Source organism: Colobus angolensis, unplaced genomic scaffold, assembly GCF_000951035.1.
Source record: "Colobus angolensis palliatus isolate OR3802 unplaced genomic scaffold, Cang.pa_1.0 Scaffold224, whole genome shotgun sequence".
In the NCBI taxonomy this organism is placed as follows: domain Eukaryota; kingdom Metazoa; phylum Chordata; class Mammalia; order Primates; family Cercopithecidae; genus Colobus; species Colobus angolensis.
In genome coordinates, this window is record NW_012115422.1 from 3,961,951 (window position 1) to 3,989,924 (window position 27,974).

The window sequence follows — 27,974 nt, forward strand, 5'->3', positions numbered from 1 at the left end:
AGGCTTCTCTGTGAACCACTAACACTTGCTTCTCTAGCAAGAGTCACCAGAGATCTTGTTATTCAACCCAATGAATATCTTTTCTCTACATCATTTGATACTGTTTACTGTTTCTTCTTCCTTGAAACTTTTCTTCTCTTGTTTTCTTTGATATTCTGAGCTGTCCCCTTCTCACTAAAACCCCCATTATTGCCCACCATCAGGCCCTTGTCACTTTCCTCCTGTCTGCAACAGCCTCCTAACTGGTTTTCTCCAGCATGGCCCCTCTCCAACCCTCTCTCCACACTACAGCCAGCATGTTTGTCCTAACGTGGATCTCACCACACCTCTTCCCCACAGCCTTACAGCAACCTCTATCCTGTTCAGCCCTGGAAGATCTAGTCTTTCTATCTGTTTGTCTTCAGGTTCATCAATTGCTGCACTAACCTACCCACTCTCATATGTCATATGAACCTTCTTGGCTTTCTATCACCTGTTTTCTCTACCTGGAATCTTGACCATATTACCTGCCTCACATAATGAACTTTAAAACTCAGGATAGGTCTCCTTCCCACCCACCATGCACTCCTTTCTAGATTACATACCTTCCTTTGTAATCAGTACAATCTATAGTCATTCTTGAACCTCTGCACTACTTACCCATGGATGCTCTACATACTCAAAAGACTGTCAACTTTGTAAAAAAAGGCATGTTTCCTACTGATCTTTCTATACCACCACCCAAGAGTGGCCAATAAAAGCCTAGTTAAGTAAATTAATGAATCAAGCAAATAATCAATGCTTACTTCACAGTTTTACAGAACTATCATCGCATCTCCTCTACTACAACTTTCTCATCTACTTCTACAGGAGGAAAGGGGTTATGCATTATATCCTTGTCTCTTAAACTCTGTCTTCTAACATTTACTAATTATTTATTGCCATCATTATTATATTTTTCCACATCATATTTATCTAATCAAAAATTTTACAGGTATTTTAAACCTCTTGATCTTGTTCAACATGCTGTATGTGTAATTGGATAGCCATGAATCCAAATACTAACTTTACCACTGATTAACTCTGAGACCTTGAGTAAGTCATTCAACTCTGTTTCTGTTTTCTCACCTGTAAAATGAGGGTAAAAATTCCTAACCAATGGCTTTCTTATGAAGTTAAATGAACTGAAATGAGGTTAATGTATATAAAGCATTTAGCACATTGCCTAGCACAAATAAGAATGCAGAAATCGTATTTACTAGTATTAATGCACAGCTAAGGCTTATTTTGCAGAGTATAATTTGTTAATCATTCACTATACTGCTCTGTACTTTTCAAAACTGAGGGTCACCTTGGTTTTAAGAGTAAAGCCTCAATAACTATATACATGTATTTTTTCCCAAAAGGAAAAACTTTAAAATATATGCTTTTATAAAGCATATGCATATATATATGCTGCATAACTACCTTGCTAATTTTGTAAGTGAAAAATATTAAATTAAATGAAAATACAGATTCCACTCAGTAAATGATAGCATTTTCATTGTGCAATCTACATACTATTTTAAATGCATGTTAATCATGTATGTTATTCATTCATGAAATATGCTTCAAGTATATAACATAAAAAATTCAGTTAAAACTTTTGTTTTTCCCGTTTTCTGTGCTTAATATCTCAATTTTAATCTCATTGAAGTATAAGTGGTGGTTTTGATGAAGGCAATAAGAACAGAAAAACATTCAACCTTAGGAAGCTGATTGAAAGGAAAGAACAGAAAAACAGAAATGAAGGAAACAGAATCAATTAGATAGAATTATATGAGGACATTTATACGGCCGTTGTAAATATGAGGGCAAGATTTCTAGAAGATGTATCTGACATTTAATACATATTATAGGTAGAGCATATATTTGTATTTTTAAAAATCACCATATCCTTCACTAATCTAAAAGTGAGGGATCTGTTTGCTTTATCTACAAAACTTACTTTCCCCTTTCCCAACTGCCACTCCCCAGAAAAGAAACAACAAATGTGAGCTATTTTATTCAAAAAGGAGAATCTCATGACAATAGGATTATTATGACAAGCATTTTCCACACTTTATTCTTCATACCCAGAATGACATTAATAAGATATTTTAAAAGTCAATAGCACTTATTTTGAAGTTCAAACTATCATGTTAAAAAAAAAAAAAAGTCACTTCCTTAAACAGGAAATGTATTAATAATGGCACAAAAGACAGTACAAGTCATTCTATAGAGTACAATGTTTCCCTTCAAAAAGAAAATAATATCCTTATTCTCAAAGGGTAGTAACTAATGTAGTTGTTTAAAAAAACATCCAGGAGAGGGGAAAATTTTAGCACCCTTCATCTCACATTCATATATATTTTGCTGAGTCCTGATCAATTGAAAAATTAATGTATTTCACTAAAGATTTAAGCTGAGACTATCTGAAACTTAAAATTGTATCAATATAATCTAGTTGTCACCAAATAAGTTTTATTTGCTTTCTACATATATTACTTATTTTTATACCAACATTTGAAAAACTATTTTTACAACTGACCCAGTCTGTTAAGCATCATCGTACCCCAGAAAGCTTTGCAAAGAATGAATTACTGGGGATGCTCTGTCTATGAGGTAGCCATTCTTTTACTCCTTTTCTTTCCTAATAAACTTGCTTTCGGCCGGGCGCGGTGGCTCAAGCCTGTAATCCCAGCACTTTGGGAGGCCGAGACGGGCGGATCACGAGGTCAGGAGATCGAGACCATCCTGGCTAACATAGTGAAACCCCGTCTCTACTAAAAAATACAAAAAACTAGCCGGGCGAGGTGGCGGGCGTCTGTAGTCCCAGCTACTTGGGAGGCTGAGGCAGGAGAATGGCGTAAACCCAGGAGGCGGAGCTTGCAGTGAGCTGAGATCCGGCCACTGCACTCCAGCCTGGGTGACAGAGCGAGACTCCGTCTCAAAAAAAAAAACAAAAAAAACTTGCTTTCACTTTAAAGATAAAAAAAGAATGAATTATTAAAATAGTACATTTAAGATTTAAAAAAGAATGAATTAAAATAGTACATTTTTGCAGACTACGTTTTTAGATATACTTATAGAACAGAGATTTAAAATGAAAATATGTTTAGCATTGTTTAATTTGCATTTTATTTGCAATAACTTCAGATTAGATAGTATTGGGGGGAAAACTATCAAGCAATGTAATCATACATGGATTCAAAGTCCTGAGGAGTTACCAACAGTATATTTTATTTCCTATTAGCTAAAAACATAGAACTTTACATTTTGGTTCAATTCACTGCCTAACTCACTTCACCAGCAGGTCTGATTTTCCCATCTTTTCTTTATCTTTTTATTTTTTTTATTTTTTTTGAGACAGGGTCCTGCTCTTGTCACCCAGGTTGGAATACAGTGGTGCAATCCAGGCTCACTGCAACGTCTCTGCCTCCCAGCCTCAAGTGATCCTCCCACCTCAGCCCGCAAGTTGCTGGGACTAAAGGTGCACACCACCACAACAGGCTAAATTTTATTGATTGATTGATTGAGACACAGTCTCTCTCTGTCGCCCAGGCTGGAGTGCAGTGGGGCGATCTCGGCTCACTGTGAGCTCCGCCTCCCGGGTTCACACCATTCTCCTGCCTCAGCCTCCCCAGCAGCGGACTACAGGCACCCGCCACCCACGCCCGGCTAATTTTTATATTTTTTGTTGGTCTCAAATTCCTAGACTCAAGCGATCCATCCGTCTCAGACTCCCTAAGTTCTGAGCCACCATGCCCATTCTTATCTCAATAAAATTTCCTCATTTGATTAGAAGGGAAAACTTTTGGGTGGGCACGCTGGCTCACGACTATAATCCCAGCACTTTGGGAGGCCGAGGCGGGTGGATCACATGAGGTCATGAATTCAAGAAGAGCCTGGCTAAGATGGCAAAACCCCGTCTCTACTAAAAATAAAAATATGGGCGTGGTGGCACATGCCTGTAATCCCAGCTACTTGGGAGGCTGAGGCAGGAGAATCACTTGAACTTGGGAGGCAGAGGTTGCAGTGAGCCAAGATCATGCCATTGCACTCCAGCCTGGGCAACAAGAGTGAGACTTCGTCTCAAAAAATAAAATAAAAAGAAAGGAAAACTTTTGCAAGAGTTTAGCCTAATGACTGAAGTGTATCAATTTTAGGTACCTTTGTGTGTTGAGCAGCTGTGAGGTCAATCAAAGGCATTGTCAAATCCATCCTGAAATATAATAAACTAAGTTTAGTCTACTTCATAAAAATTTATAAAAATACATCAAACTTCAGTAGCTAACAGATTTCCTAAAGCAAATAAAGGCTTGTATAGATGACTGCCTGTGTAGATTGATTCAAATCCCTGAGTCATCAGCATGTTTATAAGTGAATGGTTACCTGAAGATGGATAAGCCAATGGAATTCTCTTATTTTCTAGCTCAGGATGTAAGGAGGACTCTGGAAACAAATGTTCTTCTTTCTAAACTGGGACTCCCAAGTCTCTAAAATTGTTGCTTTGCTTTTGAATGATCGATCATTCTCAGGATCCAGGATGCAGATTATTCCTTTGAAGATAGCTTCTTACTAAAAAGTAGTTTGAGGAATGATTTAGAAATGCTTTTTTTTTTTTTTGACACAGGGCCTTGCTCTTTCACCCAGGCTGGAGTGCAGTGGCACGATCACAGCTCACTGAAACTTCCTAGGCTCAAGTGATCTTTCCACCTCAGCCTCCCGAGTTCCTGGGACCACAGGCACGTGCCAGCACACTCAGCTAATTTTTTAATTATTTGTAGAGATGGGGTCTTGCTATGTTGCCCAGGCTGGTCTTGAACTCCTGGGTTCAAGTGATCCTCCCACCTTAGCCTCTCAAACTGCTAGGATTAGATTATAGGTGTGAGCCACCTCTTCTCGTTGTTGTTGTTTGCTTGTTTGCTTGTGTTTGTTTCTAGAGGTGGAGTCTCACTGTTGCCCAGGTGGTCTCAAACTCCTGGACTCAAGCAATTCTGCCTCAGCCTACCAAAGCGCTGGGACTACAGGCATGAGCCACCTCACCCAGCCTAGAATTGTTTATTTTGAATATCTCATTTTTAAAGCAAAGAAGATCAGTTTGGGTTTAGTAGCAGAAACAGTAAAAATTAAATTCTTATTTTCTCATAAAGCTGGAAGTTGCATAAATATATTAACATGAAAAGGCACATCTTTTTTATGTGAGTTATCTGAAAATGTAATTTCAACCAAAAGCTGAGCAAAGGAAAATATGAAAATATCAAATCCTCTTATCTAATAGGCTTGGATTCATTTGAACTGGGGCAAAGGAGGAGGTGTTAAATCACTCTATTAAGCTGATTTAGTAAACGTCTCAAAATATGCCCAGAGTGGCCGGGCACCATGGCTTATGCCTGTCATCCCAGCACTTTGGGAGGCTGAGGAGTGGTGGATCATCTGAGGTCAGGAGTTCGAGACCAGCTTGGTCAACATGGTGAAACCCCATCTCTACTAAAAATACAAAAACTAGCCAGGCGTGGTGGCAGGCGCCTGTAATCCCAGCTACTCTGGAGACTGAGGCAGGAGAATCACTTGAACTGGGGAGGCAGAGGTTGCAGTGAGCCAAGATCATGCCACTGCAGTGCACTCCATCCTGGATGACAGAGCAAGACTCTGCCTCAAAAAACAAACAAACAAAACTCAGAGTGCTGAGTGGGTATAAGAATGACTCATCTGGCTGGGCGCAGTGGCTCACGCCTATAATCCCAGCACTTTGGGATGTCAAGGAGGGCAGATCACAAGGTCAGGAGTTCGAAACCAGCCTGGCCAATATGGTGAAACCCTATCTCTACTAAAAATAGAAAAATTAACCGGGTGTGGCGGCGGGTGCCTGTAGCCCCAGCTACTCAGGAGGCTGAGGCAGGAAAATCACTTGAACCTGGGAGGGAGAGCTTGCAGTGAGCCGAGACTGTGCCACTGCACTCCAGCCTGGGTGACAGAGCGAGACTCCATCTCAAAAAAAAAAAAAAAAAAGAGAGAATGACTCACGCTGCCACCATTTCTTGAGCTGTTTGGTGAGCAAAGGTGCCTACTGCTTTGTCTGGTATGATTTGAGGGGGATTTAATGAATGCAGAAGTTCCTCATCCATTCAAAGACAAACAGAAAAAAAAAAATCTGTCCCAAAATAGCTTCCTTACTAATGGTATGAAATTTCACTAGGCCGGGCATGATGGCTCATGCCTGTAATCCCACCACATTGGGAGGTCAAGGTGGGAGGATTGCTTGACTCCAGGAGTTAGAGACCAGCCTGGGAAACATAGCAAGACCCCATCTCTACAAAAAAATTAAAAATTAGCCAGGCATGATGGCATGTGCCTGTAGTCCCAGCTACTTGTGAAGGTTGAGGCTGCAGTGAGCCATGATTACACCATTGCATTTCAGCCTGGGCTACAGACAGAGACCCTACTTCAAAAAAAAAAAAAAAAGGTCTATATATTAAATAAAGAACAAACTGGTAAAACTGTTTCACAGTTCTATCCCGAGCCTTGTACAAAGGCTGATAAACAAATATCTGTCCAATGAATACATTTCCATTTGTTGCTTTTCTCTATCAAATCTCCTTCCAGCCCATAAATGCTATTCAAAGACATTATTGAAAAGCTAAGGGAAAGCACAGGGTAAAGTGCCCTTACTTTTTTGGAATAATGGAGATAAAGGCAAATTTCCAATTCGTAACAATATTTTGGCTAGCCTGGCTAATAAATGAAAAGGAGAGAATAAGTGTTCTCTTCTAATGCATGAATTTGGTTACTTAATAATGGAATACATTCTTTATCATCAAAATTTTGTGAGCCAAAATTCAGTGAATAGCAGTGTGTCCTCGTTTTTATAAATTCCTATAAATCCTAATTCTAACCTTATTTCATTGAACAATTGGGGTGGGAGAGCTGGGTTAACCGGAAAAAAAAAAAACCTAGCATGTAGACTTTCACTAGCCCTTCCATATTTTCAGATTTTGTAGTAATCATATTTATTATTGGAATTGAACATTAATAGATTAGAGAAGAACAAACGATTCTGCAGACCTAATATTAATATTTATGAAAATTCTTACATGAATAAAGTTTCACTCACCCATCCCAGGGGCCTGAGAGCCTGTGTTAATTTGCACAGTTTGTAACCTAAAGTCTGAATAAGGCATATTGGAATAAGTCAAATGGAGAGCTGTGTACTGTGTTATCATGCCAACTATTAGATTACCTTTTAAAGAGAGAAAAAATATATGGCAGGTTTCATTTCCACACCTTTTAAAGAGAGAAAAAATATATGGCAGGTTTCATTTCCACACTTCAAAGAAAAGGCAATAGTGTTATATGAAATTCAGGAAGGAAAATTGTTTAGTTGCATCTTTGCTAACAATTTGGAAGCATCCATTGTATTACTTCTGTAATGTTATTGAGCTAGTTTTATTAAGGCAAATTTATAGCAATGTTAGAAATTAATACCACTCTTATTTCCTCCACTGCCTGACTTTATTGAATGCCATGGGGCATATTAATCAGTAAAGCCAAGTAGTGCATGAAATAAAAGTATAAATTAACCTGTAACATGAATGTAAAAGGGGCTTAATAAAATAGAAATAAATAACACTTTAATGATAATCAACCTGCCTTGTCTGAGCCAAGCAAAAATTGTGATAATGCCAAACACAGAATCTAAAGAGCCCTATATATTTATACGAAGTTAGATGGAAGCATACATTGAAATGGAAGTCAAAGATGGTAATTTTGGCTACATAAGCCAGAAATGGTGTGTTACTTGAATTATGGTACTATCAGTTCAACAGACAAATGGACTGCATTAGGTAACTATTCTAAGTTCCCACTTTTTGCCAAATGGTTTAGAAGGAATTGTCTTATTGGGTTTCCTCCCTACTCCAATGATACTTTTTAAAGTAGACTATAGGGTTTTAAAATATATTGATTTGAGGGCCGGGCGCGGTGGCTCAAGCCTGTAATCCCAGCACTTTGGGAGGCCGAGACGGGTGGATCATGAGGTCAGGAGTTCGAGACCATCCTGGCTAACACGGTGAAACCCCGTCTCTACTAAAAATACAAAAAAAAAAACTAGCCGGGCGAGGTGGCGGGCGCCTGTAGTCCCAGCTACTCAGGAGGCTGAGGCAGGAGAATGGCGTAAACCTGGGAGGCGGAGCTTGCAGTGAGCTGAGATCCCGCCACTGCACTCCAGCCTGGGCGACAGAGCGAGACTCCGTCTCAAAAAAAAAAAAAAAAATATTGATTTGAACTATTTTCTTGAAACATTTTTAAAATAATATATTTTACTAAAATTATTTAAATCTCTTCTCTGTAATTAGAGCCCCCTTTTGCTTTCTTCATGTTATTGTCCCTTTTCTCTTTCTCTCTGGATCAAATAGAATACGATATTAATATATCATGTCTGCAAACTGTAAAACTTTTTAGAGAAAGACATTACTGAACAACACTCACATATAACAGGCTCTATTTATCTCCAAAAAGTGCTTTATGAGTGCATAATTGAGTCAACTATGGTACTACAGTGTAAGATACCTACAAAATGAAATTCAGTGCTTATTTAAAACAAGTAGCCGTAGAATGATAATTTATTTCTTTCTTTTCTTTCTTTTTTTTTTTTTTTTTTTGAGACGGAGTTTCACTCTTGTTGCCCAGGCTGGAGTGCAATGGTATGATCTCAGCTCACTGCAACCTCTGCTTCCCGAGTTCAGGCAATTCTCCTGCCTCAGCCTCCCAAGTAGCCGGGATTACAAGTGCCCACCACCACGCCCAGCTAATTTTTTGCATTTTTAGTAGAGATGGGGTTTCACCATGTTGGCCAGGCTGGTCTCGAACTCCTGACCTTAGGTGATCCACCTGCGTCAGCCTTCCAAAGTGCTAGGATTACAGACGTAAGCCACTGCGCCCAACCTGATTTCAACTACTCATAGAAACACTGAAACAGACCTAAGCTTTCCATCTTATCTCTAAATCTATGTTTATACAAGCCATCAAAGAGAGATCACGGTGGGGGAGAGACTTATTATGGCTTTATTATGTTATTTTGAATAATAAGCATTTAGAATAATAAATTATGTTCCCCAGATGTAAGATGTTATTATCAATATTCATGGAAAGAAAAGACCAATAAAGCTAGGTATTCTCCTGGATTTTAGCATTGACTATATTAGTCAAGGAAGGTGACATAAAAACATTTTATAACATATTCTAAAATTATGTGGAGAGAGACTTTTAAATTAGATCTTCTTTATTTTGCTTTCTAATGATGTTGCTAAATAAGCTGAATTAAATCTTCAAAGGATCCTGTACTCTGGCACCAAATCAATCATCCTGGAATGTAATTTCTATTATGTCTCCCTCTAAAACCCTCCCTGGCTCCCACTGCCTCTAGAATAAAGTCCTAACTGCTTAGCTGCACATCAGAACATCACAGATAGCCCACTGCTCCTTTGTATATACCCAAGGTTCCTATATCTTAGTCTCACTAGGACCCCTTTCCAATACTACCCCTTTGCTTATGATCTTCTTTCTGCCTGAAGTATCTTACCCTCTCACAACTACACATCCCACCCACTACCATCCCCATAAAGTTCTTTTCAACCGTCAAGACCTCTTCAAATGCTATTCCTCCCTAAGGTTTTCTGATCACCCAAGATTGCATTTTTTAATTTCAAAGTGGAAAGAACCAGAAATGTCAATCCACAGAATTATTGATCCATCATAGAATTTTAAACCTTACACTATTTTGGCAAAAAAGAAAAAAAATTAATTATTCTCAATTTTTTTTTTTTTTTTTTTTGAGATAGAGTTTTGCTGTCTGGCCCAGGCTGAGTGCAGTGGTACGAATCTCGGCTCACTGCAGTTTCTGCCTCCCAGGTTTAAGTGATTCTCCTGTCTCAGCCTCCCAAGTAGGTGGGACTACAGGCGTCTGTCACCACACCTGGCTAATTTTTGTATTTTTAGTACAGACGGGGTTTCACTATGTTGGCCAGGCTGGTCTCGAACTCCTGACCTCAGGTGATCCACCCACCTCAGCCTCCCAAAGTGCTGGGATTACAGGCATGGGCCACCGTGCCCGGCCAATTATTCTCAATTTTTAAAAGTGTGTGTGTTGCACCAATATTCAATATCCTTGGCAATGTAGTTTTAAGCTATTTCTTATGAAATCCAAAAATTATTCAATAGAAATTGTTTAGATTTACAAAACTCTTCTTAACCTAATCAGGAATCACATTGTGAGGAGATTTTTCTGACATTACCAGCAGTCACCAATTCAGGCATGTGAATATCACTTTAGAGTTGCCTCCCCCTCCAATAAAGCAGAATAATCTAGGATGAACTACAATATATATAATATATGCCCACAGATGTTACAATGGTTTATTTAAGGAGCAAAATGTAGTTCAGATATTCTGAATTATTTTACGGTACTGAAAACCTACTGACCCAAGGACCTCATCAAGCATAAGAAAACAATATTAAAGGCCACTGGGCTTCTGCATTTTAATAGCTTTAAAATTGAAAACGAAGTCTGGTTCATATTAGAATACCCAGTGATTGCAGTAGAACCTCTCCTCACCATCGCAATCTTAAAAACATATCAGATGGTACATTTTAACGTCTCTTTACTTTAGAAAACAAAAAGCTGCTGCTGGAAATGCCAGAAAACAGCTACAGAGATGACACAGGGATTTTCGCTTATTTTATTTTTCGAGAAATAATGAAATGTGAAACAGGATTTCTCTCTAGTTCAAAAAACAGGGAAAGTAACTCTTACTGCCAAGTTCTTACCTTCTCAATTATTGTTAGTGGTATCCTGATCATTTCATATAATTAAAGAATAAAAATTGACCCTCTGTGATTTAAAACTGCAACAGTCTAGCACATGGTGATTGCCCATGTTCTAAACATGTATGTTATACATGTACACAAATTGTAAACATCTATATTATAAACGTACAACAACGACTATAATAATTATTATTATAATAATCCAGCCAGAGAAACTGCAGACCATAAAACAGTATGGGCTCCCCCTGCTGTTTCTACTGCTAAACTTAACTAACATTTCCGGTTGCCAGGGCTTGATGCCCTGATTTTAAGGCTGATTCATAAACAAAGGGTAAACAAAACAAAATTAAAATACCACTATGTCAATAAATCAGTGGGATGAGGGGAAGAGGAGAAATGAGAGTGCAAATGCATTTAATGTAATAAGCAAGCATGAACATGAAGGTGAGTAGTGCTTGGAATTCCAAAAGCTAATGAGTTTCCAGGGAGCATGGAGGCTGCCCTACCACTGCATTTAGATTTAGAAGTTTTCCAAGTCTGACTTGCTGTGAAACTTTTCCAAATCTAAAAAGCATGTAATGCCCTTGGGCAAACTGAATATGGTGCTGCCATCTCCAATCTCTGCAAGTGCGACATGTAAACCAGCCCCAGCCCAACAGAGCACACTAAGGAGATTATTTTGGAGAAATTGTAATGACATTGAACAGGAGGCTAGCTTAACATCTTGTCCAAGTGAGATTCCCAAGCCTCCTCCGTGATGGCTGCTTGGAGTTCTGTAGGCTAATGAGGGGAACCATCTGTAGTACTTTGCCGGCAGATGTGTCCCCCTCATACTGTGCCAATGTCTCCTGAGGAGAGGGTCTGTCGAGGATTCCAGCATCACTCTGCGAGGGAAGATTGTGCTATTTCACAAGCGTGTAATCTAGAGGCCAAACAAATATTTAATTATTCGCATATACACATTTTAGTATGCCTTGTCTTTTCAAATGTGAATATCAGAATGAATGTGTGAGTGTCCTTATTTGTAAGTTTGTCTTTATGTTGTCACATTCAGGGACATCCTATGATATCCTATGGTTATTTATTTTGCAAAAATCCTATGTACAGTTTCGAATGAAAGGAGGATTTGAATCAAATGAACTAATTATTTGCTGATATCACTATTTCAAAGTCATCAGAGCAATTGCTAAAGAAAAAAATTATAAATATGTTCAGGTATGTTTCCCTTCCTTCCTTCAAATGTGTTCATTTGCCGTATAGAGTTACTTTCTAATTTTATAATATCAAAAAGTAATAAGAAATTAAATTCAAAAGATAAATCTTAAAATCTTAATGAGTAAATTTCAAATTAAGATGGAATGACATTTCAAAGCATTTACTTGGTAGCATATGGAAAATTATATAAGGATTACAGTAGGCATCAAAATATTTTAAGGCAACCATTAAACAGTTTTAAAGATAGCTCTAATCACAAACTCAGCACTTAAAGTAGGTACTTACATATTACAAAGCTGTTTTAAAAGAGTATAAATTATTTTATTTTGCTGTAATTCTCAAAATTTTATGGCAATTCAACTCAACATTCACGTGTTTCAATTAATCCACTGTCATTGATAGAGCCTTATTAAAGTCAATTTGCTTTTTCTAAAACAAAAAAAAACAGTAATAATACTCCTTTTCAGGCACTGATTTGAAACTCTTAATTGTATGAGCTCAGCTTCTATATCAAAAGACAGATAAAAGAGTCACAGAGGAGACAAGGTCAACTGAAGAATTTTAAGATTTTTAACCAGGGCCTTATTATATATGAAAAGTTTAACATGATTAAAAACAAGGAGAAAAATGTCAACATTTTGACCTGGTTGATAACAAGGTTAGGTGAATTTCTTAATCAAATATGCAGTTTTTAGCAAAAGTTTAAAATGTACTCAAAATAGTAGTCTATATAAATCTCACACACCAACACCATGACCAGGTATTTTACCACCTAATGTCTCACACAGACAAGGTTTTAAATGTTATTTCTCCAATAGCATAGTAATATAAATCAGACTGAGGTAAGCCTGTGACAATTTCTTCCTTCGTGAAATCTCCTCTTAAATTAGATCTGCCTTCCAAAAATATTATTACAAGAGTCTTGGTTCAGATTATCCTTATTCTCTATAACTGACATGAATATAGATATATGAATGACATTTAAAAAGAAAAGTTCTTCTTTATAACCTTCAGCTTGTTTTCGTAATAAATTCCACAGGGAATATTAGCAATAATAATTGATTTTAGCAATAAGTAATAGAGTTATAAACAGCTCCAGCTATTTGGTGAAAGAAATGTCTCAGCTTCAGGTTTTATTTATTAGCATTTGAAGTCCCTCCATAACCCTAGTAAGATCAGTTATGGCTTAATTAAATGAGAAAGATGGCCTGCCAAAGATTCTTTGTTCTTCAAATAAATACGTATGTTTTCTGTTTTCCTGCAAATCATCACAATCTATTTCTATTTGAGAATAGATAGGGCTCCAAACCTATATCTACTTCATACTTCCCAAATAAAGTCTCTTTTGCCTGGAAATTTTATATTTTTTTCTTAGTGCACCATCCACAAATACCATCTTAAGAGGTTTCTCCTTTATTAACCATTTGAGAGTTATTCATCCTAGAGCCGTACCAGTGAGGAGGTAACAGAGCCTGTTCACAGGAGAAATATTTGCTACTTAAAAATGAACACAAATTTACACTTACAACATGTCCTCAGTGCTGTGTTTGTGATGAGTTCCATAGTTATAACGTGTCCTAAGTATATGTTCAAGTATATCTACAAATGAAAAAACAAAACGCTAAAAATTCACTGGCAAAAGATTGAGCTGCTCCATCAACATGGCAGGAATATTTCAAATAAATGATCTCTTCTCAAATCCTTTGGAGAAATGATTGCATTTGTCTGGCCTTTCCTCTCCCTGCCCCTGCCCACCGTTTTTCTCTACTTTCATCTATAATCTCGTCTACTGCTCTCTGGCCACACTGCAATGATTCCCCCATTACGCTGATAGAAAAAAATGAGGAGGATGAGGGATAAGGGGAGTCGGGAAGACCGACGCCTTCCCGAATTTGAGAGCGACAGGGCGGCTCCCCTCTCCCACCACTAGCTGGCGCCAGAGCCCTAAAGATGCGGTGATATATTGCGTCATCTCTTGCTAATTAACAAAGCTGTTTTCAAACTGATCGTAGCTATTCGAGGGAAACATGAAATAATTTTGACTACGAACATGTAGTAAAGCAGCAGCATCGAGGGTGACATCCCGATGAAAATAACTCCATTTTATGCCTTCAAGCTTTTGTCTTAAAAAAAAAAAAAAAAGGCAGAAAAAAGAAAAAGAAATGCATCCTTAAAGAATTCGTGGGTTTTTATCTTACCCAAATAATAAACCAAAGGGAAGTCTTTTTATCCTCTACAAACTATTCACTATATATATGAAACTGTAAAACTTTCCAGTTATATAATGTTCTGTTAACCTAAATAAACTGCCTTTTTTTTATTATGCCTTTAGTCTAAGACAGAAATGCCCGACACATCAGGGTCACAGGGAAAGCTACTTTACTGCTTCAGCTCCTAATTCACTCACACACTCCTTCCTCCTAACTAGCTTCAGCTTTCTTCTTCTGACCACAGACGCTGCAAGATTTTGCTTTTCTCATCCTGTCCTTCCCTGTTCTTGTACAAGCAAACACTGTCCTTTCAGACTCTTCCATGACTGCAGAAGCTGTAGGGAGGAGCCAGCCAGACAAATGCACCTAATATTGCTCACTTTAGGAAAAGATGGCTCCTGGGCAAACGAGTAGCAAACAGCGCATTTGGTTTGACGACACGAATTATCATTATACAAGTAAGACATACTGAGTTTAGGTCTGTCTAGAATACAATCTAAGGTGAAAAATTCAAGCACTGTATGTGCTGCCATAGAAAATGTTATTTTTCATTTGGGAAAATTCCCTGTATATGTAGCACATTTTTAATCATTAGAAAAATGAAGGACACTGATTATTTTGGCAAGAGAAAGTACATCCAAACTTCAGTGAAATACTATAATTTTTTTAAAGAAATACTTTATAGTTTGACTTGTGAATATATTAAATGGCTGGGAATACTCATTCCAATCACATGCCCTATTACCCACCCCATGCCCTCATTTCCTCTGGGAGTTGCAGAGGTCTGGCACTCAGGAAAAGAGGAAAAGAAGGAACTGGCTTCTCTGAGCCTTCTTCTGGCTTTCATAGGCAGAAAAATATCAAGCTTCCTTTCTTCACCCTTACCCTAATTCCTCAAAGAAAGAATGCTAAGCTTTATCTTGGGTGGACTTGCTTTACCCTACACTACAAATAAAATTGAAACTTGTTTTCTCCCTCTATCAGCAAGATTTCTACATATGTTTTTTCAAAGGCTGCTCCTGAACTGGTTTTCCCTCAGGATATCAGTGAATCATTACCCTTTAATCTCCAAATAAGATCCCAGAAATGAACAAGAGCAGAAAGTGGTCTGGAATGCAAACCAATGTTTGTTTCAGTGGCTTTTTCATTTTCTAGTTGAAATCTCCCTTAGAAACTCTTTTGTAATGGCACCTGGGTAACTTTGGTCTAAGAGAGAACATTCAGAAAGTGAAAATGAAGTTTGAGGGAAGTGTCAAAAATGCTGCATAGCAAACAATGCAGAAGCTCAATATGTCTGCAGTGTAAAGAAAGGTCAGGTTTAATCCTTTGTTATCAGTCGTAATTTTGCTGGGCTCTTTCACAGGGAAACTACATTAACCACAATTTGGTATGCCCTAATCTTCATGCTAACTACAGTTATCTTTTGTTACTTACTGGCCTTGACCTATAGATGGATGGCATCAGGTGCTACTGAAACCAGCAGATCTCTCTCTAAAGCCTAGTGCAGGCCTGAGTCATATGCAGTTTAATTCATATTCCACTCAACATGTCCGTTTTATTTCCAGTGGAAATTGCTCATTTAATTGCACTGTAAGTTTTATGGGGTATGCCCCAGGCTGCGTTCTTTATGCTAGGCATTTCAGTATTTATGGGCATAGCTATACCCAAAACTTCAAACATAAAGTAAAACCAGCAAAATATGCTCTCCTCCAGTTCCATAAATACTTTTCACCAGTTTCATTATTTCTCCCAGAGATTAAATGAGTGTGTTAAACCTGTAATGTAGACTATTATTTGGCATCTCCAGAGCTGCTTTTGTCCTTCATATTCAAATCCAATACAGTCCCTTTTTCCTGCTTCTGAATGAGACTGCAAAGAGCAAGTATGATCCATCTGTGTATGGTCTAGCTCTCCGGGAACAATAAAGACTTCCTCTGTTGGTAGTCTATAGAATTTTTATCTGTGAGAATAACCTGTAAAAGGTTTTGGTGCTTTTTGTTTTTTAATGAACTGTACCTGCTTCTAGGTCACACCTACACCCACTAAAACACTCTGGATTACAGATCGAATGTGTGTGTTGCAAAATATAGCTCATTTAAAGAAATAAATATGTCAGCCTTGTACTGCAGATGGCTCCTGTGTTTTGGGGCAGGAGCTGACAGACATGTGATTTTGCCTGTAGCAGATCGGAAAGCATTCCCATACAACCCAAATGCAGAAAGGACTCTACTATATTTTGCTAAACCTATGACTGTTTTTATCTGGTACTGTTATCCATCCCACTACGTGAAATATACGAAAGCATGTTTCCAGGAAATTCCAGAGTTTTAGACAAACGCTTCTTAATAAAAGCCATTAATGGCTTTTTAGACAGTTTAAGTAGAACGGTACAAACAGAAGCCTCATTACAAGGGTTTCAGAAAAGGAAAACAGCCGGGCGCGGTGGCTCAAGCCTGTAATCCCAGCACTTTGGGAGGCCGAGACGGGCGGATCACAAGGTCAGGAGATCGAGACCATCCTGGCTAACCCGGTGAAACCCCGTCTCTACTAAAAAATACAAAAAACTAGCCGGGCGAGAGGGTGCCTGTGGTCCCAGCTACTCGGGAGGCTGAGGCAGGAGAATGGCGTGAACCCGGGAGGCGGAGCTTGCAGTGAGCTGAGATCCGGCCACTGCACTCCAGCCTGGGCGACAGAGCGAGACTCCGTCTCAAAAAAAAAAAGAAAGAAAAGGAAAACAATAAGACAATAGGTATAGAATGACTCCTTTGTCTATAGATTTGGAAGGTGTCATAGGGTCAAGTGAAGATGTTTGCCAAATTGAAAGAGGTAAGGACATATTTAGAGCCTCTGGGAAAGATGACAGATCTCAAGGACTAAGATTTGACTGCTGGAACAAAGCAGAATAGAAAAAGGCTAGAGTTGTGTTTTCAAAAGAATAGGGAACATTTCCTGCACTTAGAAGGAGCTAGAGGTGGTAGCCTGAACTTTAGGAATAGGAATTCTTAGTGATTTGCCTCCAGTGTAGTAGATGTCAATGACTGAAGGATGACTGAGGATCTTAAGAAAGATGTGGTTTCTTCTTTCCCAGAAAAGCCACAGGGAGTGACCCCTGCAAATCCTTCAAAGTAAAAGGTGTACACCCAGTGACAGCCTTCCTCACAGGATTTAGTTATCACAGCATTGATGTGATCATTCCTATCTTAATTAGGATTCAGTGCAGATGCAATTGGCTGAAAACCCAAAATTACAGTGGCTTAGGTAAGATAGAAATTATAGTCATTATTGGGATTATCCACACATTCTGGTTCTCCTGCTTTTAGGGCAAATAGACTACTTGCCTACCTTTTTGAAGTTAGATATGGTATGTGACTTGCATTAGTCAGCAAAACGGCATGTGTTATTTTCAACTCCAAGCCTTATCAGTATACAATTCACTATATTCCCTTTGTCTTTGTCAGCAATGGTGGAAGCACTGGTTGACATGGACACTGTCAGCCTGGCCCTCTGAGTACCCACAATGAGCAAAGTCCCCTTGCTGACCAGCAATGGACATGTGGTGTGATCAAGAATAAACTTGTGCTGGGCACGGTGGCCTGTAATCCCAGCACTTTGGGAGTCCAAGGCAGGTGTATTATAAGGTCAGGAGTTCGATACCAGCCTAACCAACATGATGAAACCCCATCTCCACTAAAAATACAAAAATTAGTCAGGTGTGGTGGCACCTGCCTGTAATCCCAGCTACTCAGGAGGCTGAGGCAGGAGAATCGCTTGGGGGAGATTGTAGTGAGCTGAGATCACACTACTGTACTCCAGCCTGGGTAACAGAGCAGCGAGACTCCATCTCAAAAAATAATAATAAAAAAAAAGAATAAACTTTTTTTTTGAGTCACAGGTTAAATTTCTTTCTCACACAGAAGTCTCAGTGGTGGGGCTAGGACTGATACCATGATTCATGGTTTGAGGGACCCAAGGTCCTCTGTCTTGCTGTTCAGCTGTACATGGCATGCTCATGTTTCATGGTTACAGCATTTAAGCTTTAAGCAGCAGGAAGCAGGAAGGGATGGAGAGGCAAAGGATATGCTGCCCATCAAGGAAGGCTCCCAGAAGCTCTCTCTTCCACTTGAAAGCCTTTGGCCAGAACTTGGTCCCATGGCTGCACCTACAGTTGCAAGGGAAAGGGAATCAATGAAGACTGGGTGAGGCCAGCCAAAAATTGTGGGTTATTTGACCACATAAAGGGACCCAGAGGACTGCCTTCTGCCTTAACTCTCAAGCACTCCTTGTATAAATGTGGAGATGATAGGATTGCACTGTCCCTCCCCATTTTTCATAAAAATAAAAACGTAGTGAGAATATTGATCAATGTGGATGATGAGAGATTGAGGCCACACTAACTAATTCACTTGTTGGAAGGGGAATTTTTTTCTTCCCCAACACCTCCGTTGGTAAGAGATTGTAAGACAACCATATTTATTATGACCTTCAATGAGATTTGAAATGGAATCTTTGTAGACATTTCATGTACTTGCTCATCTGGCTACTTTTAAAAGAAACACCACAAAATTCAAATTTCTATTATCTGCTATGATGTATCATTAACAGCCCCCAAAATATAAGATACAGAGATAATAGAACAGCTGACATAATCTAGGGATTACATTTGAGTTTGGCTGTACATTCATTGTTTCTTGCAAAGACCAGAGCTACAGAAAAATAGATCAATGTGATTAAGTCTAACATTGGGGAATTGTTTCTCCATTGTGTCTGAGCTGAGGTTGGCAGCAGGAATTAGTGCTGCTACCTTTAAAGGGCAGACCACGATTGATCTGGTTCCCAAGGCAGTCATTGAACAGACTTGGTGAAACTGGTCGTAGCAGAGCTATATTACACTGCAGGAAGTGCCCTACTGTTAAAAGAGTGTACCCAATTCAAAGCAAAGTGAAAAGCTTTTTGTTTGTTTTAGTTTCTCATCTAAGTTCATTTTTGGTCACCATTCCTTAAATAGAATTTTTTTTCATCACCAAGAATGTGTCTTAGCATTTTTGGTAAACACTACACATAGACCAGGAAGGAAATAGAACCTGACACACCAAAGACTTACAGCCCCAGATGCGGAGAGGAGAAAGGCTGACCGCTGAGTATACGGCAACTTTTATACCAAAATTTACCATTAAAATGCAAATCAAAAGAGAACCTGAGACAAGCAGTGGCACGGTGTCACTGTGCTCTCCCTCTTTTCCTGGACCTCTGCAGTATTTCTACGCCTGCTTCCTCCCTTTATTTGTATAGTGGAAAATCTGTTGTCCATTGCTGGAGTTCAAGCATGCCTGGGTATGTTTGTCAAATTGGCAGGGCAGGCCATGCAGAGGCCTCCAGAGGCCCTTGACAATGGATTCAGACTGGGTCTGCTACTTAAAGTCAACCATATCCAGACAAGTCTGGCAAATGAGTAGGGAGTGGGGGAAGAGGGTATGTGTGAGATGTGGAAAAGTATCCCAACAAAAAAAAACTCACTCTCAGGGAAGAGGGAGAACCTCAACTGCATGACATGAGGACTGATTTATTTTCACCTCTCAAAATCATTCTTTTTTTTTTTTTTTTTCAGTCCTAGGAAATTGGGTCAGAATCTGCGTACCTAATGGGATTGTTATTGTTAGACACTTGTAAGATTTGGAATCCGTTCAAAAAACAAGGCTGAAACATGCCTTTGTATACGTTAGGAAAAGATGCCCTGCATTAGAGCCCGGCCAAGGGAGAAATGGGGGCAGGTAACTGCAGTCCAAAACTGAGCAGCCACTCCTAGAAGCTCTGCTTGAAGTTCATGCTGTTAAGACAAGCGACCAAAAGTATTTAACTCCTGCATTGACCTAGGCACCTCTCCTCCCAGCAGTTACCTGGGAAAGATATTCAGAATCAATGAGAAATGGGAAATCAAAGAACCTGCTATGGACTGAATTACATCCCCTCCAAAATGCATATGTTGAAGCCTGAAACCCCAGTGTGATGGTATTTGGAGAGGTGACCTTTGGGAGGTATTAAATAAAATTTACATGAGGATATTGGTTTGGACTTGTTGCCAGTAAACTGAGTTCTTTCTCCACTTTGTACTGATGGCAAAGGAAGAATGTACAGTTGGAAAAGGCAATCAGGTTTTATTCACTGGCCAAGAAGGCAAGAAGGCAGAAGGGGAGGCCCTTGCTCTAAACACCCCTTCTCCCTGAGCAATAGAAGTTATGGGTACTTTAGGGACTGGGTATGGGAAGGAATGTTAGCATGTGCAGGGTGGGACTCCAGACACACAGGCTTAATTCAAAACCATGCATCTTCATACAATGCATGTATAGAAAATGGAAGAGATTTTTCTTTTAGGGGAGAGATTTTAGCATTATAATGGTATGTTAATGATCTGAAGGCAACTAGGGATCACTGTTCCAGTTTGTGCTGGTTAGTAGGTCTTATCTTCTTCTGGTATCTTGCCAGGGGTCAAGAAGCTCTGGCGCCATTCTGGCCTGTCTGGTTGCTTTAAGCAGCTATGCCTATAAATAAAGCGACTAAAGGAAAACATTTAGAAAAAGAACTTTCCCAGTTATTTCATCAGGGCTGCCCTAGTAACAGACAGCTTCTATGCTAGGCCCCAAAAGGCTAAACCAAAATGGAGTCACTCATGCCACATAATCAAACTAAAACTTTAAGGAAGCAGGGAAAACCCCAAACAGAGTGTTATCCCAAAAACAGGAGGTTCACAGCTACCAATCAGAAAGGCCCCAGTCAACCTGAGCTGTCAAGAAAAGGAAGTTCCCTCTACTTTAACCCTTACAAGGAAAGGTAACCTGATGAAGTAACCTGATATTAACCACTCCTCTTTTTTTTTTTTTTTTTTTTTGGGATGGAGTCTCACTCTGTCACCCAGGCTGGAGTGCAGTGGCCGGATCTCAGCTCACTGCAAGCTCCGCCTCCCGGGTTCCCGCCATTCTCCTGCCTCACCCTCCCCAGTAGCTGGGACTACAGGCGCCTGCCACCTCGCCCGGCTAGTTTTTTGTATTTTTTAGTAGAGACGGGGTTTCACCGTGTTAGCCAGGGTGGTCTCGATCTCCTGACCTCATGATCCGCCCGTCTCGGCCTCCCAAAGTGCTGGGATTACAGGCTTGAGCCACCACGCCTGGCCTCCTCTTTCTTAAAAATTGTCTGGCTGGGCGCAGCGACTGACGCCTGTAATCCCAGCACTTTGGGAGGCCAAGGTGGGAGGATAACTTGAGCCCAGGTGTTCGAGACCAGTCTGAGCAACATCATGAAACTGTCTATTTTTTTTTTAAAGTATATTTAAAATTTTTTTAAATCATTGTTTCCTTGTTCCCACCTTACAAAAATAAACTGTTCTGTCGTGCCCAGCAGAGTGCCTTTTCTAAATTGTTAAATGAGATGCTCTCTTATTTGTGAATTGCTAATAAAAGCCAATTTGATCTTTAAACTAAATGTGTTGTAATTTTGTCTTTTGGCAGAGGTGATGGTTTAGATGATGTCATGATAGTGGGGCCCTCATAATGGGATTAGTGTCCTTATGAGAGAACAGCAGAGAACTTGCTTCCTCCCCACCCCACCCCAGGCCCCGTGTAAGGGTACAGGGAGAAGGTGGCTTTGCACTAGACAGGAAAAGAGCCCTCACCAGGGAACCAAATCAGCCGCCTCCTTGATGGCTTGGATATCCCAGCCTCCAGAACTGTGAGAAACAAATTCCTATTGTCTAAGTCACCAAGTCTGTGGTATTTTGTTATGGCATCCCTAGCTGACTAAGCCAGAACCATACACCTAAAATCCCAATACAGAGATCTCTGGCTAATAGGCCAAAGTACACAGTTTAGACTCTAAATGGGTTCTCTCCCTCCCCTTAAGCCCAAGCCCTGTTTTGGCATCTTCCTACACTAGTTAGCTTCTTGGGACAAGAGAAGAAAGTGAAAAATAGCTAAACTGTGACCTGAAATATGACCTGGCAAAGCCTGAGAAAGAAGCTAGAAAGGGTGCAGTGGTGACCTAAAGAAGAGTGATTTAATGATTACATCACCAACACTTTATTATAACATAGTTGATGATGAGTTCTCAAAATGTGATTTTAGGGAGCCACTACAGAAAGCAGGTGAAGAAAATATCAGAAAACCAAAAGTAATGTGGGATAAATCAATACAGTATTCCAATACCAGAACCCAAAAGGAACAAAAATGTTAGCAATAACTTAAATATTAACATTGCTTTCTGGTCCATAAAATATAGAGGAGTAGCATTTTTTCTGGAACAAATCCATTTCTATAATTACTTAACTGACTAATCCAATAAGGTTAAATTTACTAAACTCCAGGTTTACAACCAAGAGTTTTTCTTTCTTCTGATGTATTTTAGAACATTTTAAAGTACTTTAAACTGTCATTTTATATAGTTATTATAATGCTAGTGGTATGTGATGTAGTTTTAATTTATGTAGTATATGTAATGTTACAGTTTTAACAAATAATAAAACTAATGCAGTCTCTCTTTTTTTTTTTTTTTTTTTTTGAGACGGAGTCTTGCTCTGTCGCCCGGGCTGGAGTGCAGTGGCCGGATCTCAGCTCACTGCAAGCTCCACCTCCCGGGTTTACGCCATTCTCCTGCCTCAGCCTCCCAAGTAGCTGGGACTACAGGCGCCAGCCACCTCGCCCGGCTAGCTTTTTGTATTGTTTAGTAGAGACGGGGTTTCACGGTGTTAGCCAGGATGGTTTCGAACTCCTGACCTCGTGATCCCCCGTCTCGGCCTCCCAAAGTGCTGGGATTACAGGCTTGAGCCACCGCGCCCGGCCTATGCAGTCTCTTAAATAGTGATGTAAAATGATTTATGGTTCTCCAAATTATAATATTCACTATGTATGTTAACTTGGAAAAAAGGAAAATATCCAACTGGGGCATGGTTTTCAAACTTTTTTGTACCCATGAAACCTTTTTCGAAAGCTGTGCTTGGCTGGGTGTGGTGTCTCATCTCTGTAATCCCAGCACTTTGGGAGGCCAAGCCGGTGGATCACTTGATATCAGGAGCACAAGACCAGCCTGGCCAACATGGTGAAACCCCATCTCTACTAAAAATACAAAAATTAGCCTGGCATGGTGGTACATGCCTGTAATCCCAGATACTCAGGAGGCTGAGGCAGGAGAATCACTTGAACCCAGGAGGCAGAGGTTGCAGTGAGCTGAGATTGCTCACTGCTGGACTGCCACTGCACTCCAGCCTGGGCAACAGAGTGAGACTCCATCTCAAAAAAAAAAGCTATGCTTTACACAGACATTCCCTAGAAATACAAATAAAAGCAGATCTGGTAATAATTCCCTAGAAATAATAATTCCCTCGAAATAACAAATAAAAGCATCAATTATGCTGGTAAATGTTTAACAAGGAGCTCTCTAAGAGAAATTGATTTGGAGGTTTGCTGCTTTCTATGGTGTAAATGCTCCCACCATGACCATCACACAGTGCAGAGTCAGGAAAGGAAGCATACATTCTAGTCTTGTAATCAGCACACCTCCACGCAGACCAGCAACCTCGGAACTCCTTCCCCCTGCTATCTTAATGCCCCAAGGGGCACAGTTTGAAAACTCATGGTAAGATAATTTTGTGCGGGTGGGGGGGGGGATCTCTTCGATGGTTATCTCTAAAACTGATAAATTGCTGGTTATCAATAGTTGGAAATCCTGTTTTCCTAGTCTTACAATTTTAATGAAGATCTTATAAAATACACAGTAGGAATTTAGTACGCCAATAGATTTTTCACGCTCATTTAAATAACCTTTTGACTTTCATGCCATGACATTCCCAATATACACTTTAGACATATTTTTCCTCAAATTTAATGTTGTATGGAATTCTAAAAAGGGCACATAAACTAATTCTTAGAAATTTGCTTTTAAAATTATATAGGGGCACACAGACATCTTAGTCCCTCCCCTCTTCTTCTGTCTCCTTTTCCTTTTCTCTCATCTTTCTCCCTCCCTTTCCTTCACTGTTTCTCTCTGAAAGTTATAATAAACTTGGAGAAGTTCAGCCTTGTTGAATGAGGAAGCAGAGTGAGTTTCAAGCCTTTACCATTCCCAGCCTTAGAATTGAAAGATACAGGCCTTTTGACTTGTGGGAGTCTAGAGAGAAGGCCAGAAGCAAGTGACCCTCCTTCTACTGTTTGTGTCTGAGAAAGCCCCAGGAGATGGAATGGTCTGCTATGGTCACATGACAGACAAATGCCCAGTCTGAGAATGCTGAGGAAAAGCATGACAGTCACATATGGAAATAATCCTCAAAAGGATAAAAGGAGGAACTGATTAGGAAATTCAGCTTTTGCCACTTCTTGGCAATAGCTATGTTTTTTTTCCCTCTTTTTATGTGTTTGCTTTCTTGTTAGCAAATAACCACTCTGTTGGGGTTTTTTTTCCTTCTTTTCAGGACTCTCTGTAGCCAACTTCTCGTTTTTTGGGTTTTGTTTTTGTTTTTGTAGTATTATAGATTATGCAGTCAGGGAATTGGAAATTAACATTTCCTCACACCTGCTATGAATCTGTGAAATACTTGCAGGTCAGATCGCGCTAACCAAGCTAACCAAAGGTGGGAAGCCCAAACCGCAGTTAAGAGTAGAGCCCTAGGCTGTCCTTCCTAGCCTGCAGCCCCAGGCTGCCCTCAGTTTACAGAGTTTGTTTGTTTGTTTTTGTAAGAGCAAGAAGCCAAATGATCTATTCTCATTCCAGACAACATTTAGATACCACATCCTGGCCGGGCATGGTGGCTCGTGCCTGTAATCCCAGCACTTTGGGAGGCCGAGGTGGGTGGATCACCTGAGGTCAGGAGTTCAAGACCAGCCTGGCCAACATGATGAAATCCCGTCTCTACTGAAAATACAAAAATTAGCCAGGTGTCATGGTGGGCGCCTGTAATCTCAGCTACTCGGGAGGCTGAGGCAGGAGAATCGCTTGAACCCAGGAGGCGGAGGTTGCAGCAAACCAAGATCACACCATTGCACTGCAGCCTAGGCGACAAGAGCAAAACTCCATCTTAAAAAAAAACAATACCACATCCTGCCTTCACCAAGCAGTGACTTATCTGAGCAGTGACTTATCTGACAATGTGCCCTCTGCTTGGGGGGCAGCTAGTGGCTCCAGGAAGAGAAAGCAGACAAGGGAGGAAGCGGAATGTGTCCTCTGAATCCGGCTGGGTATATTGAGGACTTGGGGAGAGGGGCTTCTGAAGGGCTCAAATTTCAAGAGGAACCATAGGAGAGGTTCTAGAATGTGCTAATTTAGGAAAGGAAGGTTCCAACAAAGAGCAAGCATAGGAGAGGACAGAAAGCCCAGGATACACCGGTGTGCCAGTCAGGTGACTGGGCAAAGAGCAGCGTCAATACTGGAAGGGAAATCTGGTGCAGTAGAGCACTCAGGCAAAAGCCCACTTAACCAGGAACAAAAGAGCCAAAAGAGCCAATTCATCCTAAACCTGGGAATAGAAGAATGCTGGAATAACCAGCAGGGGAGGCTAAGGGGACAGGATGGAAGAGCTAACATTCACACCATGTGCCAGGTACGATTCTAAACACTTTCATGTGTTTGCTTGTTTAACCACCAGCAACAGCTCCGTGGCATGGAGGTTATTAGCATCCCCATTTTACAGAAAAAAAAAAAAAAAAAAAAACTGAGAAACCAAGTATATGGCTGGTAAGTAATGTAATCTGGGTGCAAAACCACGAAGCCCATGCACTTAAGCAGCATCCTATCACATAACCCAAAGAAGCAGCATACAGAACAAAACTGGGAAGAACAAGTTAATGTTTTCTAGTGAGTAACATGAGATTGTATTCTTACAATTTACCTCAACCATCAGTAGATTGTACTCTGAGATTATTTCATATATAGCAAAGGCATTTGTTCACATGACAGATTTTGAGCACACTGTACAACAACCAACATATACAGTGGTTTGGCAAATATTTACTGGTCACCTCCTATTCCAGGCCTTAGGCTAGATGATAGGAATTCCTGGAATTTACAGTTAAATGCAAGAACTTCATGGTCACAAATTATTACTGGAGTATGCAAAATAAATAAGAACCCTTAAGTTTTAGCCAGGCATGGTGGTGCACACCTGTAGTCCCAGCTACTTGGGAGGCAGAGGCACGAGAATCGCTTGAACCCAGGAGGTGAAGGTTACAATAAGCCAAGATTGCGCCACTGCACTGCAGCCTGGGTGACAGAGTGAGATCCTGTCTCAAAACAAAACAAAACAAAACCTCAGGTTAAAAAAAAAATACTTTAAAACTTTAATTTTATTTTATTTTATTTTTTTTTTGAGACGGAGTCTTGCTCTGTCGCCCGGGCTGGAGTGCAGTGGCTGGATCTCAGCTCACTGCAAGCTCCACCTCCCGGGTTCACGCCATTCTCCTGCCTCAGCCTCCCGAGTAGCTGGGACTACAGGCGCCCGCCACCTCGCCCGGCTAGTTTTTTGTATTTTTTAGTAGAGACGGGGTTTCACCGTGTTAGCCAGGGTGGTCTCGATCTCCTGACCTCGTGATCCGCCCGTCTCGGCCTCCCAAAGTGCTGGGATTACAGGCTTGAGCCACCGCGCCCGGCCACAATTTTTCTTATAGTTAGAGTATGTAAATTTTTACAAAAAGTTCATATGTGTATTGGGCAGGGCGTGGATTTGGGAGCAGGGCCATGTTGGATCAAAGGCCTGCTAGTTCTAAAGTAGTCTTTAAAGAAAATACGTGGCCCAGTGCGGTGGCTCACGCCTGTAATCCCAGCACTTTGGGAGGCCCAGGTGGGCAGATCATCTGAGGTCAGAAGTTCGAGACCAGCCTGGCCAGTATGGTGAAACCCCATCTCCACTAAAAATACAAAAAAAAAGATTATCCATACATAGTGGCAGACGCCTGTAATCCCAGCTACTGGGGAGGCTGAGGCAGGAGAATCACTTGAACCAGGACACCAAGGTTGCAGTGAGCTGAGATCACGCCACTGCACTCCAGCCTGGGCAACAAGAGCAAAACTCTGTCTCAAAAAAAAAAAAAAAAAAAGTACTGATGCCCGGGTCCCACCCACAAAGATTCTGATTTAATCTGATTTAATTGGTCTGGGATGTGGCCTGGACCTCAGGACTTTTAAAAGCTCTCCAGTTGGTTCTAATGTGTAGTCAAGGTTGAAAATCGTTAATTTTAGAAACATAAGATGTTGTTTGGTTTTCATCTAACTATTTAAAAATACTTGGTGAATTGCTTGTGTCTAGGCAGGCCAGTCCCAGAATTCCTGCCCATCCAGGGGTTGAGAGTCTGAACTATAGCCCATTGACTGCATTAGATGGGGTCTCTGTTGGCCATCTCTTTCAGACTAAGGCAACAGGACACACCCTTGGACTGTGTACTTCTGCTGCCCTGCAAAGCCCAAGTGTCAGAACTGCTACTGCCAAGCTGAGGGAAGTCACAGTTTACAGAGACCAGAACGGCCTTCCCACAACCCACTCCATGTCTGCTTTCATGTGCACATACCCTGCCTGGAAGGTTGAGAAACAGTAATATTTAACTCTGCAGGGCCAGCCTCCTGGCTGGAAAGTCAAAGTTGATTTTAACGCTGTTACACTCTAGTGTGGAAAGAGAGGCTGCCTACCCTTACTTGTGAAAATAGAACTTTTCTTTTTTTTTTTTTTTTTTTTGAGGCGGAGTCTCGCTCTGTCGCCCG